Raw genomic sequence first — 13,691 nt, forward strand, 5'->3', positions numbered from 1 at the left:
CAACACCAGTTCCATGAGGGCAAAACTGGTGCCAGCGTTCGACTGTAATGCTGATGTCGCAGAAACTGAGTTTATGGTGGCGAAATTCCACTCTGAACCAAAGGTTCCCTTTCCACCATAAACTCTGGTTGCCTCCATTCGAATGTGCAGCTACAGAAACTGGAGGTGAAGGGACCTCCGGTTTCCTGTTATGTACAAATTTGGCCTGTATGAAACTGTTGGCTTTGGGAATGCAGGGTCTGGAGCATGTGGAACACACACAGGCCTTATTCACATGTAACACAAAACTGGAGGATGACGAACCAGCAGTTTCAATTTCAATCCATAAATTGCATCACAAACGTTCGTCCAACCACAGTCTGGCAACCTCAGGGGCATATCTAGGGTGGGGCAGGCAGGGCACGTGCCCCGGGCGCCACTTGAAGGGGGCGCCATTTTGTAAAAAAAATTTTTTTTAAAGGCTGCCAAAAACAAAATGGCCACCACGCATGCTCAGATGGCCTCTGTGAGGCCCTAGGCCATGCCAGGCCTTGCAGAAGTCATTTGTGCATGCACAGTGGCCATTTTGTTTTCAGTGGCAATTTTTTTAAAAAAAGATTATTTTTTAAAATGGCCACCACACATGCTCAAATGGTCCCTGAGAGGCCTAGAGGCCATCAAGGGGAGGGCAGACCCCCCCACCCTTTAGGAAGCCCCCCAAAGGGGCTACAGGTAAAAAAATCTTTTTGAAAAATTAATATAATATAAGACACTGTACACATATTCAGATTGGCACTATGTACAGAGAATCAGGGCTTGTGAATAATGAGCTGAAGTTTATGAGCTAGGATTGTATTCATTTGCTCTTACTTTGCTTCTTGTGATAAGTGAGTTAAATGTGATGTCTTAATAATATGGTTATTAATGGTGAGTTTGTCTTTGAATCAGTGTGAAATCCATAGTATTAAGGCCCACTGGGAGTTTCTTGCTCTCTTTCTCTCATTTGAACTGTCTTTCTGAAATACTAGAATATATTCCAAGCAGTGGCACAGTTTACTCTGCATATCCTTTAATTATTTTCAGAGTATCTGGGAAAAGTCAAATTCTCCATTGATTTTTAAAACTTATGTAATGGTGATGCTACAATACATAGTAGAGAATTAGACAGGCACTTCTGTTTAGTTTTCCAAGTACACCTCCACATAGTATTTGGGTATTTCATGAGCCCCAGCGTACTGACATTTGTAGTTCACCAGCATTTTTTGGTCTGGCTACGTCCACTGCTAAATAGTTTTTGAAATCTTAAAAGATTAACGAGCTTGACTTGTATTTTTCAGCTGATATTATGGTGAAGTTATCTGAAAGATGGGTGTCAGATGTTTGGACAGGGGGCACAATTTCAGTGTTTGCCCTTGGCTCTATTTTCCCTAGATACGCCTCTGGGCAACCTCCAGTTTCAGGAGAGGGGAGCCCCTCTCTCTTCCTGTTCTGCCCAGGCCAATCCCAGCAACCTCCGTTGTGCTTGTGTCGCCAGACTGGGCAAAGTGTCAGCACGTCACCAGAGCAGCAGCCATTGGCCACAATCTTAAAGGGGGCGTGCCAAGCATGATCGTGCCTTTTTGGAACTGTCCACCCACCCTTGGCATGGAAAGGGCATTTAAATCCCTGTAAATGCCATGCCAGTGCTGCTTCTGTCAGGAATAGCACCGCCTCCCTCCTAAGGGCCCGCAACAAAATTGCCCCACGCAAGCACGATTTCGGGGGGATGGGGTTGCCGGGGGGGGGGGCACTATTCCCCTGTTAAGAAAGGGAAGGGAATGTGATGACTTCCCAGGAAGGGATATGTATGTGAAGGAGGGCAAAGGGTCCTGGGGAGTCTGTCCTGCCGTGACCTGGGATGCTCTTGTGAGGGCTCACCCCAGCAAAGCAGTCCATGCAGACCAAACCACACTCCTGCTCCCCTGGCAGCGTGCTACCGGCGGACTAGTTCTCTCATGAGAGGGCCAGTCTTCTGGGGAGGACCATAGAGTAGAACGGCCTCAATCTTCCATCAGATGGCGCACTCATGAGTTGAGCTGACCCAACAAAGGGAGCCCTGCTTGCATGGGGGCCCCCTTCCCTCGGGCTAATAGAACCTTTGCACTGCAACCCCTCCTCCCCTGGGAAGCCTTGCATGGACCCAAAGGAGATTGCGACGCTCCATGTATCAGGGCCTAGCTGCCCCGTGTGCGGACAGGGAGAAACATGGTGCGGGGATGGATCTTTATTGTCATTCAGAATTCCCAGGTCCGGGCCAGTGTTCCCTGTAATTTTTTTCATCAGTACTATTTACTGTTAACTATTTACTATTAAAGAAGAGCATTAAGTATGGCTGGCTATCTTTTACTTGTAATTATGTATGTCTTGTGGGGAAGCTCTTGGCAGATTTGTCCAAAACAGGACATTGATGTTTGGGTTTCTTGTAATACACCTGTGACTTTGGCAGCTGGCGCTTTGGGGCGCAATTTTCATGGAACTGTGTGTAAGAAAACCTCAAGGATCCTTTCCAGGAGCAATCTCCTTTTAACCTCTGCTTTGAGAGGAGGCAGCTGGGAACAGAGGAGTGGTGGGGAAGGGGTGCTTCCCCCCCACCAAGTACAAACTGTTTCTGATCATGTTGTATAACCCGTGCATAGCAGAGCTTTTTTACTGACCATGGCGCCACTCCCATCCGCCATGGCTCCCCATGTCCCTGCTCCTCTTGTCTCAGACAGTGAGTGAGCTAAAGTGAGTGAGCTGCCACCACCATCCCAGCACCCACCGCCACCTCCTCCTCAGAGGAGGCAGTGGTTGCGGCGCTGGGATGGCGGTGGCAAGTGAAGGTGACCACCACTGGCTCTTTAAGAGCAGGGGGGTTGTACTTACCCCTCCCGCCGCTTTTCCCCCTCCGGCGCTCCATTTTCAAGTGAATTTTTCGGGCCGGCAGCAGTCCTCCCTGCTGCCCCTGCCCCCTTGTTGATGGTAAAAGCAGAAGGAACTTCAGCGCATGTGGCCACTGCTGACACGCACACCATGTGATGTGTGCGATGCACGCACATGTCAGCAGCGGCTGCATGTGCGGAAGTTACTTCCACATTTCGCAGCCAATAAGGGGGCAGGGGCGACAGGGAGGACCACTGCTGCCCTGAAAAATTTGCTTAAAAATGAAGCGCCGGAGGGGGAAAAGTGGAGGGAGGGATAAATACAACCCCCCTGCCCTTAAAGAGCCAACCCCTGGCATCGGACCGCGCCTCCGCAATCCGTGCACATCTCTGGGGACTGGGCCCCCTTTCCCCAACTTATTTGTGGGGGGGAAATAGAAATTGGCAGTTCAAGAATCTCTGGTCAGGGCTGCCTTGCAAACCTGACCCAGGATATCCCTGCCCTAACATATGTCCCTGTCATGGCACTGTGATGGGGTGCCCTGCTTATGTTGCCACCTGGAGTGTTTGTGCTTGTGAACATACATCATTATCACTTCATTCTCAGGGAACAAAGCACTTAGTGTCTGTCCTATCATCCCATCCACTTTCCCTCCTGCTTGCCAGGAGAGGGGAGCAAAGGTGGGAAGAGGGCATGCCCCTGTATGACTTTGCTGCTTGACAGGCTGACAAGCTTGAGATGGGACGTAGTGGTGTCCCTGTTGCTAGGCAACTGCCTTGTTGGACTGGAGACAGGAGGGAGTGGGGCAAATGAACGTAAGAACAACCCTGCAGCCCCATGCCCATCCGGTCCAGCATCCTGTTTCACACAGTGGCCAGCCAGATGCCTCTGAGAAGCCCATGGCATGCCCTCTCGCTTGCTGTTGTTTCCTTGCAACTGATATTGAGCGGCATCGTTCCTCTGAGGCTGAAGGTGACCCATAGCCACCAGACTAGTAGCCATTGATAGACCGATCTTCCATGAATTTGTCTAAGCACCTTTTAAAGCCATCCAAGCTAGTGGCCATAACCATATCTCATGGCAAAGAATTCCATAGATTAATTATGTACTGTTTGAAAAAGTACTTCCTTTTGTCAGTCCTAAATTTCCCTGCCTTCAGTTTCATGGGATGATCCCAGGTTCCCTGAGTGCTTGGAGAGGCAGCCAGCGAGAAGCGCCACAGGCATGGAGCGGGCGCAATCCTGGGTGGGTCTGCACCACTGTCTCTATGACTATGGTTCCAAAAACTGCATGGAACCACAGTTATGGTGCTGTCTGCGTTCAGACGTAACGCTTTGGCAGCCAAACCTCTGGTCTTGACAGTGAACCTTAGTGTAAACTGAAGGTTCAAATTGGAGTTTGGCGAGGCAAACTGCGTGTCACTTGTACGCCTTTGGATGTAAGAGAGTTCCAACCTCTGCCCTGTTTAACTGCAGTTTTGCATTACATCCGAATTTGGCCAATATGATTTTAACATTGAAAATGCCACACTATGGGCCAAATCATAGTAAGACTTGCACTGATGCTTTCCTTTTTGAAAATTCTGAATGTTAAAAGTGCTGGTAAATCAACATATCTTCCAACAACACAAATGAAAATAGCGACACTCTCGTGCTCCTAATACTATTATTCTCACAAGAATAACTGCCAGGATGTTTCCACATATTACAAAGTGCTGATGAATCTTCTCTACTTCCTGTAGGAACATATTCAGTGGCATTTACTTTTACTCTCTCAGTTGTTGGGGATTATGGGTGGGAAGCAATAGGCCGGTAAGGATGGATCAACTAAGGATGAATCAAGGCCGTACCTAGCTTGGTCTGGTTGCATGATTCAAACATAAAGGAGGTTTTGTTCTTTTGAGTAAAGAGAGACTAGGAAAAAATAATTATCCTTTAATTGGTTTTGATTTATCGTATGTAACTGGTCAAAACAACATTAGTGGCAGTATTTTATTATATTAATTTTATAGATGGTGGTGATGATGATGATGATGATGATGAAGAAGATGTAATTATTATGTTGCTTTGCAACAAAAAGTTCACAAAGTGGTTTACATAACAAAAGAAACTGGGATATGAAATGGAAGGCTACATGGTGCCTTGAATATGTATTTACATGTGAGTACCGTAACTGAGATGCAATCTCATGCATTTCACTCAGATATTTAACTGACTTAGAGGAGACTTGAAGGAGGGAGTTGAAAGCCAAAGAATGGCAATTCTACTGCTTGTGTGCACACACTTGCCTTAAACAAACAAACAAAAAAAGTCCCCCAAAGGATGGATGCAGTGATTTGCCAGTGACAGGGGCTAGAAAAAGGGGATTATCCTTAGTGAAGAGGGAGAGGCAGAATATCAAGATGCTGAGTTAAGATGTATAAAATCAGCCTCTATCCTGGTGGAAAATCACATTGAGGACAATTCTGTGCTGGCTGCAGGAAAAGAGGGCTTAAATTGAGGCAGGCTTCTTAACTGAGATGTAGCCACAAAAACAGCTTGCAGTGCCAGTGCTAGTCTATGTCATGCCATGAACCAGGAACTTCATTTGCTGAGGCTGGAACCTCACCTCATCCTGACTGTTGCAGTCCAGCTCTGGAGCTCAAATTGCAATGAGCTGTTGAATGAGTGTAGCAAGAATAAATAGAGTGCTTCTGAGCATGTACAGAATGGCTTTCCTTCATCATTGTGAGATAAGACAATCAGCCAACCGCACAAGGATCAGCAGCAACTGTCACTGTCCAAAGAAAACTGCTGTGGTATTTATGATGCACAAAGTCCTTATTATTGATCAATGCATTTCCACCAGTCCTTTTAGCATGTATTTGTTTTTCACTATATAACATGTTGATCAACTCCACCCGCCCCCCCCCCCCCGTGCTCAGCAGGATCTGCACATGCTGAACAGCCACTCCACAAGGATCCATCTGTGTGACTAAAGCGACTGCTGTTTATATTTCGGACTTTATTCTTTCTGCTCCTGCCCCAGTGGTTCAGAATTTAGAATGATTGAATTGCTCAGGTCAGAAACGTCTTTGAAACCCTTTATTCCAAAGATGTGAAAAAGAGAGACAGTTCCAAGCAAATATATGACTGTCCATTCATTAAGCACATTTTTACTATTGTGTAGGGGGGGAAAGAAAGAAAAATAACCACTATCTCCCATTTTACCTATAAAGAATTAAATGCTTTGTACAGAATAAGACTATTTAACGTTTAAAAAAAACCCCCTATTTTTAAAACAGCCCTTTAATTTTGTAGGACGAAGTGCTCATTACTACAGACAGAGGGATGTAAAAAATTTTCTTTCCGGTATATGCAGATCAGGGATCTTAGATGTACCTTCAGAGATACAGTAATCTAGAGATCTGTGTCCCTTTCATAATATACATCATTGTCTTATCACTTTTAACCTCTTGTTAGCTCTACTTTTTTCTTTCTTTTTTTTACTATTAACTTTTTCATTGGAGGGTTTACATTTTATTTCTACCTGTGTGTTGTTTTTTTCACCCTCAGTATGACAGTATTTCAATAGATCTATAGTGTCTTGATGAACAGAATCCTAGAAAGTAATGGCTGCAATCCAAAGATCTCCACAGGCAGTAGCATGCATCAGATGAAGATCTGTAGAAGTGCACCTGCCTGACAGATGGCCGGCACTGACAGCTTTGACTGCACTGATCACTAGTTAGAGGGAGGTCAGAGGAGCTGGATGTAGCCCACCCTAACAGGTGACTGTTCATGTCAAAGCTGTTCGTGCTGGATGTTGGGTTTTAGCTATGGAAAACTCTGCATGTAGCATCCTTTGTGTGCATAGTAGCTGATCTAGCAAAGTTTCTGCTTTCATACTCATACAGGTGAAACTCGGAAAATTAGAATATCGTGCAAAAGTCCATTAATTTCAGTAATGCAAATTAAAAGGTGAAACTGATATATGAGACAGACGCATTACATGCAAAGCGAGATAAGTCAAGCCTTAATTTGTTATAATTGTGATGATCATGGCGTACAGCTCATGAAAACCCCAAATCCACAATCTCAGAAAATTAGAATATTACATGGAACCAATAAGACAAGGATTGAAGAATAGAACAATATCGGACCTCTGAAAAGTATAAGCATGCATATGTATTCAGTACTTGGTTTGGGCCCCTTTTGCAGCAATTACTGCCACAATGCAGCGTGGCATGGATGCTATCAGCCTGTGGCACTGATGAGGTATTACAGAAGACGAGGATGCTTCATTAGCAGCCTTCAGCAATTCTTCATTGTTTGGTCTCATGTCTCTCATCCTTCTCTTGGCAATGCCCCATAGATTCTCTATGGGGTCAGGTCAGGCAAGTTTGCTGGCCAATCAAGCACAGTTCACTGTATACTTTTCAGAGGTCCGATATTGTTCTATTCTTCAATCCTTGTCTTCTTGGTTCCATGTAATATTCTAATTTTCTGAGATTGTGGATTTGGGGTTTTCATGAGCTGTACGCCATGATCATCACAATTATAACAAATTAAGGCTTGACTTATCTCGCTTTGCATGTAATGCGTCTGTCTCATATATCAGTTTCACCTTTTAATTTGCATTACTGAAATTAATGGACTTTTGCACGATATTCTAATTTTCCGAGTTTCACCTGTATTTATGTTGCTGGATCTGGATATACATTGTGATGGGCAGGGGGGAGGGATCTAAGCTGCAAAAATATCAATGATCAATGAAAGTATTATAGCTTGAGAAGTCCCCCCTCCGCCCCCATTAGCCAGAGAGAGCTTTAAAAAAAAAATTCATTTTTTAAAACATATTCATCAAGACAGTATGGATTTGTTGAAATATTGAGTGTCAAAAAACAACACTGACTTCTGGTTGATATAAAATGTAAACACTCCAATTAAAAAGTTAAGAGTAAAAAAAAAGTAGAACTAACAAGCGGTCAAAGGTGATTGGACAATGCTGTATATTATGAAAGGGACACAGCTAGATTACTAAATCTCTGACGGTACATTTAAGATCCCTGAGCTGCATATGTTGGAAAGGGAAATTTTGACATTTTTCACCAGTAAGTCTGAATAATATGCAGCTTAATTTTCACATAGAACTTGGCACTGACATTATGAACAAACCAGTTTTTGAATGTGTCTGTCTGTCAATCAAGATATTTCCAAAAGGTATTTTGCACTTCACATGGAGCACTATTTGGCTGGCAGAAGTTCCCAGAGAGGCACTGTCAGGGATCCAGGGCTTGAACCAAGAGCTTGAGGTTCTTGGGCTTTAGGAAGACCAATATATAGTATGTATGAGCTCAAGCCTCAGAATGCTTTTCAGGTTAGGGTTGTCAGCCCTCCAGGTTGGGATTGACCTGGAGTCTCCAGGATCCAGGGTCAGTCTCCAGGTCATTATTGAAAGCAATCCTTGCGTTTTATTGTGAAACATGTTTGGGGGAAATTAGAAACAAAAGATCCAGGAATAGCTTCAGACAGAGTTGGCATCTCTGTTTCAGACACACAAAGATTTAGGAGTGAGCAATGTTAGCATTTGTGATTGGCAGGCATTGGCAATATGGATGCTCCATAGAGCAGTGTTCCTAACTAGTGTGCTGTGGTCATAGTGACTTGTGTGCCATGCCGACTTGCTCTGAATCAGCTCTGAATCAGCCGTGGGGCGAGCTGCCTGGGGGCTCAGAAGATCTCTCTCCTCTGCCTGAAGATCCGTCTTCGATTAATCGTGAAGCTAGCAGGAGTCTATATAAGCCTGGTTTTGGTTTTTATTAAGCCAAGTGGCCGTGGTGTGTTAGTCTGGGGAGATGTGTCTGGGAGAGCGAAAAAGTGGGGATGGAGTGGGGGCGGCAATATCACGGGTAGCAGGCAGAGGGAGGTATGGCGGTGGGAGTTGGGCAGGCCGTTACAGGGGAAATCGGTCCAGGCAATTGAGGCCTGTTCCTTTTTCCGGCCCTTCTCCCAACCCTCTGACCCTAGGGAGCTCTGAGAACACTCCTTCGAGGATTAGGGTGCTGCTGCTGAATGCCAGGTCAGTTAACGCAAAAACATCTCTCATCCACGATCTGATTGTGGATGAGCGCGCTGACCTGGTATGTGTGACGGAGACCTGGTTGGATGCGCTGGGCGGGGTCGGTCTCTCTCAGCTTTGTCCTCCAGGTTTCCAGATAGTGCAGCAGCCCCGCCTCGAGGGTCGGGGAGGAGGCGTTGCAGTCATCTTTCGTGAGACTCTTCCCGTTTCCAGGTGCCCGGTCAGGCAATCTCAGAATTTCGAGTGTTTGTCCTTGAGGGTGGGCCGCCGAGATAGGCTGGGGATTCTGCTGGTGTACCGACCACCCCGCTGCACTTCAGTCTCCCTACCTGAGCTGGCGGGGGTGGTCTCGGAGGTGGCTTTGGGTTCCCCCAGGCTTATTGTTTTGGGGGATTTCAATGTCCACGCCGAGGCCCCCCTAGTGGGTGTGGCTCAGGATTTCATGGCCTCCATGGCAACCATGGGCCTGTCTCAATTGGTATCAGGCCCTACCCACGTTGCGGGACACACTCTGGATCTGGTTTTTGCCGACCAGGAAATAAATGATCTGGAGGTGGGGGAATTTGAGACCACTCCCTTGTCATGGACAGATCATCACCTGGTGGGTTTTAGTTTGACTGCTCCGTCTGCCCTCTGCAGGGGTGGTGGGCCGATTAAGATGGTCCGCCCCCAGAGGCTTATGGATCCGCTTGGATTTCAGATGGCCCTCGGGGAGTTTCCAGTGTCCAGAGCTGGTGACCCTGTCAAGGCCTTGGTTGATCTCTGGAATGGAGAGATGGCCCAGGCTGTTGACACGGTTGCCCCCAAGCGCCCTCTCCGGCTTGGTGGAGCCCGTTCTGCTCCTTGGTTTTCCTCAGAGCTTAGGGCAATGAAGCAACTCGGACGACAGCTGGAGTGACGCTGGAGGAAGAGTCGTCACGAATCCGATCGAACACGGGCTAGAACCCATTTTAGGGACTATGCCGTGGCGGTGGGGGCAGCGAAGAAACGTTTTTTCTCCACCTCCATTGCGTCTGCTCAGTGCAGGCAAACAGAGCTGTTTCGTGTGGTGAAAACCTTGCTCCACATATCCCCCCGGACAATGGGGGAGGAGTCATCTACGGCTCTTTGTGATCGGTTTGCCTGTCGCTTTGCAGATAAAGTCGCTTGCATCCGTGCTGACCTGGACTCCAGAGTTTTGGCAGTTCCGGCAGACGTGCCTTTGGTACCATCTGGTCCCGTTGTTTTGGATTCTTTTCAGTTGGTGCGGCCTGAGGATGTGGACAAGATCCTGGGCAGTTTGCGGGCAACTTTGTGCGCTCTTGACCCTTGCCCTTCATGGCTAATAAAAGCTGCCAGGGAGGCGACAGGCAGATGGCTGGAGGTGATAGTTAATGCTTCGTTAAGGGAGGGCAGGATGCCATCGTGCCTTAAGGAGGCGGTGGTAAGACCTCTATTAAAAAAGCCCTCCCTTGATTCCTCCAACCTGGACAATTATAGACCTGTGTCTAACCTTCCCTTCTTGGGCAAGGTGATGGAGCGTGTGGTGGCGTCCCAGCTGCAGAGGGTCTTGGATGATACGGATTATCTGGACCCTTTTCAATCTGGCTTCCGCCCGGGGTATGGGACTGAGACTGCCTTGGTCGCTCTAGTGGATGACCTACGCCGGGAACTAGACAGGGGGAGTGCGTCCCTGTTGGTTCTGCTGGACCTCTCGGCAGCGTTCGATACCATCGACCATGGTATCCTTCTGGGCCGCCTCTCGAGTATGGGAATCGGAGGCACTGCGTTGCAGTGGTTCCGGTCCTTTCTTGAGGGGAGGGTCCAGAAGGTGGTGCTGGGGGACTACTGCTCGGCCCCGTGGCCGTTGGCCTGTGGGGTCCCGCAGGGATCGGTCTTGTCCCCCATGCTGTTTAACATCGACATGAAGCCGCTGGGAGAGGTCATCCGGGGATTTGGACTGAGTTGTCAGCAATATGCGGATGACACTCAGCTCTATCTCTCCTTGTCATCTGATCCTAGGGAGGCGGTGGATGCCCTGAATCGGGGGCTGGAGGCCGTGATGGGGTGGATGTGGGCTAACAAACTGAAATTGAATCCGGATAAGACGGAGGTACTGTTGGTCAGTAGGAGAGCCAATCGGGATGAGGAGATTTTACTGGTTCTGGATGGGGTTGCACTCCCCTTGAAGGAGCAAGTACGCAGCTTGGGGGTACTACTGGACCCAGCTCTGCTTTTGGAAGCTCAGGTGGAGGCGGTGGCCAGGGTGGCCTTTGCACGGCTTCGGCTGGTGCGCCAGCTGCGTCCCTTTCTCGAGAAGGCAGATCTGGCCACGGTTACCCATGCCTTAGTCACATCGCGGTTGGATTACTGTAACGCGCTCTACGTGGGGCTGCCCTTGAAGAATATCCGGAAACTGCAGCTAGTGCAAAACGCGGCAGCGAGGGTGTTATCTGGAGCTGCCCGTTGGGAACATATCACCCCCATTTTGAAAGAGCTGCACTGGCTGCCGGTTCGTTTCCGGGTCCAATTCAAGGTGCTGGTTTTGACCTTTAAAGCCCTTAACGGTTTGGGCCCGGGGTATTTGAGGGACTGCCTGCTCCCAAGAGTTGCTGCCCGCTTGACAAGGACATCTGAGGGGGCCCTGCTCCGGGTGCCGACAATGAGGGAGGCCCGGCTTTCGTGCACTCGGGACAGGGCCTTCTCTGTTGCTGCCCCTAGACTCTGGAATGCTCTCCCGGTGGCCATTCGTTCCTCAGACTCCATCACGGCTTTTGGAAAGCTTTTAAAGACTTGGCTTTTTACCCACGCTTTTACATGATCGTTTTTACTGCGGCTTCTCTGTTTTTATCTGTTATCTGTTGTCATGTTTTTATGCTTGTTTATATGTTTTAACTTGATGTTTTTATTGCTTGATGTTTTTACTGCTTTTATTGTATGTTTTAACTTTTGTAAACTGCCTTGGGGTTTTCTTTTAACGAAAGGCGGTATAGAAATGTAAAAATAAATAAAATAAATAAATAAAATTGCCTGGTTCCGGAGCTGACTTGTCCTATAATGCACCACGAAGAACAGATCCCTCCTGGTGGTGCAGAAGGGGGTGAGTCAATGCCCAAATCAGGGGGCTTTAAACTGTAGAGCTGATTTGCTCCCTTATACTCCAGCAGGGATGCAAGCGTACTGTACTCATAGTACATGGCAGAGGAAGTAAAAATAAACATTGTGCAGCAGATTTGCCACCACAATTTTTTTTAAAAAAAACCCTATGAGGCCATTCACACCGGGCAGGCGGGGTGCAAGGATTTGCAAACCTTGCCTTCCCCCCAGATGATAATCCTCTCCTTGGTGGCAGTCTGCTCTGCGCTCCCACATGATCCACACTGCTCCGTGCAGCGCAGCGCAGGCTGGATCGCTCTGAGGCCAGGACTCATTATCCTGACTTCCAGGTATCCCACAGTGCACCACGTGCCAATTGCAGTTCACTGGGGGATTCCCCCAGGGGACAGGCACTCCAGGCCCCCATTGCTGTGTCCGCGCTAGCTGCAAGCAGCCCATGCCGACACATGATTCCAGCAGCTGGGTTAAGGATGTGTTTGCGCCCTTAGCCTCCGTTAAGAGCTGGGCTTCGACGCTGGGTTTGGCACTGCTGGGATCCATGTGGAACCGGCTGTGTGTCTGGGGAGGGTGGGATGGATCCATTCTGTGTAGCCCCCCACTGATCAGAGCAGGATGTGTTCATTGGTTCCATGTGACTCTAAAGCCAATCCATGCTGCTACCAAAGATGAAGAGAGACTGTCCTCGTTGTAGCAATGATTCTCCCACGGTTCCCAATGTGGAACCATTGCTGCAGTGATGATGAGGCATCCATGGAGCTTCTCCACCTTCACAAGCAACATGGACGGATTTTGGAGTCACATGGAACCAAGGGTATGCGTCCCACTCTTGGATCCGCAGGGCGCTGCACAGAACATAATCTAGTGTGCCCCAATTATTTTTGTAATGTAAGTGGTGTGAGTGGGAAAAGTTGGGAAATACTGCATTAGAGCAATACCTACATGTTGGACTCAAAGCTTTGGCCTGCAGGGGCTGAGCTGGAAAACATGCTGTCCAGGTTTGCATTTGCGTATGGCTGTCCATAGCCCAAGCCTCGCCCTGGTAGGCAGAATAGATTAACAGCCCTGTGTCTCCTCCGATTTCATCCATTGCCCACTTTATTTTGAAAAAAGAAAGGGTGCTGGTGGAATGTGAAAGGTCCATTGCAAATCACTAGAGTCAAATAAAAAATGACATGCACGCAAAACAATTTCAGTATGAAACACTGATGTTGTCTTTCAAAATTGTTTACATTTTTGTTTTTAGAATTTTACTTAGGTGGACTACATTTTTAAAAACTGACATTTTCTGATTAATTGTAAGGCAATAATGATTCAGTAACTGTGTCTTGTTTACAGTCCCTATACCAAACATATCCATCGCTAGTAACAGTGCGAGGGAAAGCAGATATTAATTTGAATCTTTGAAAAACAAATTTAAACTAGAATAATTTGCTTGAGAACTCCCCCACTCATCACCACAATTGATTTCAGCTCCATAAACTAAAAAACTCTTCCTAGTAAATATTCTCCGTTTACCAGGTTGTGAGTGGTAGTGGTTGAATTGAGAAGGCTGGAGGGCACTGCACAGAAATGGACCCTCTCTCTTTAGTGATTCCACCCCTCTCAACTCTCCTTGGCTATAGTTGGTTGCCCCATCTCAAACTGTGACCTGAAGT

The sequence above is a fragment of the Hemicordylus capensis genome, chromosome 2 (genome assembly GCF_027244095.1).
Source record: "Hemicordylus capensis ecotype Gifberg chromosome 2, rHemCap1.1.pri, whole genome shotgun sequence".
NCBI lineage: Eukaryota > Metazoa > Chordata > Lepidosauria > Squamata > Cordylidae > Hemicordylus > Hemicordylus capensis.